Below are 1,252 nucleotides of genomic sequence, written 5' to 3'. Positions count from 1 at the left end.
CACCAGTATGTTACAAACTGAAAATGTTTTTCAATAAAATGTTTTTCCTATGGACGTGCTGTCTGCTTGTGTTCTTTCATATTTGATGAAGAAATAATGTTTTATTTTGTCAACTCTAACATGATAGTGGAAACGTTTTCATTCTCTTAGATTACCTGTGATTTATCCAGAAATCTCTCTCTTGTCTGTTCCTCTGTCCTCTTGTCATGTTCAATCTTAATGAACTTTGAATAAACATCCAAACATCAGTGCAGTGTCTGTGGACAGAGTTAAAGGTGTGTGTGTGTGTGTGGGGACCACAAACTGGTCTATTGTTTAAGACCTCGAAACCAGCTGACATGCATAAGATAAACCAGGTAGGATGAACACAAAGTTTTCTAACTTCTTGCACCAGAGGCTGTATATGAAAAGCTCTACACACATTGTCCAGCACGCAAAAAATAAAAAAGTGACAGTATATTGTGGAACTCTTCGAGGAGGACCAATAAATAATCGAAAATAGGAAAGTGCCCAAAGGATAGTGTGGTTGGGCAAACAAACAGTATAAGATTAATTCAGGTTAAACAGATTCAAGATTGGCTTTAATGTGGCAGCATCAGTCAGAGACACATGTATGGGTGATAGTCTAGGACAGGGGTCACTAATAGACAGACAGCAATCCAGGCCCAGACGCCATCCTAGCTGGACCTTGACCAATAAGAGAAAAATGATTTATTTTTTTCAAATTTTGTCAAAGCATGTCAATTTTAACAGGCACAGCCTTACTAGCCTTTTTGGTTTAGTGGCTCAGGATATCATGGACCAATGACAAGTGTTGTAAATCATCTCATGGAACTCAAATCTGTGAATTCTGTTAAGCATTCCGACTGTGTGCACATATGCTAAGGAGCAATAAACAGCGAGAAGGGAAAAGTAGCTTCACATAGTGTGCTCTAAAAAAAGAGAAGTGCAGACAATGGGAATTTAAAAAGTACAAAGTTAGGGACATGTCATAAAATGAGGACAGAGAGACAGAGAGAGAAGTGCTCACTGCATGATGGGAGTTCCCCCAGCAGTCTAGACCTATAGCAGGGCTCACTTGATCAAGCCCGCACGGTAATCTATATAAAGAGAAGAGATTTATGTCTAACCTTAAATGTAGAGATGGGGTCTGCCTCCTAAACCCAGAGTGGGAGCTGGTTTCAAAGAAGAGGAGCCTGGTAGCTGAAGGCAATACCTCCCATTCTACTCTTACAGATTCTTGGAACCACAG

Source organism: Limanda limanda, chromosome 16, assembly GCF_963576545.1.
Source record: "Limanda limanda chromosome 16, fLimLim1.1, whole genome shotgun sequence".
NCBI classification, from domain to species: Eukaryota; Metazoa; Chordata; class Actinopteri; order Pleuronectiformes; family Pleuronectidae; genus Limanda; species Limanda limanda.
Note: the sequence above shows the minus strand (reverse complement) of the source record.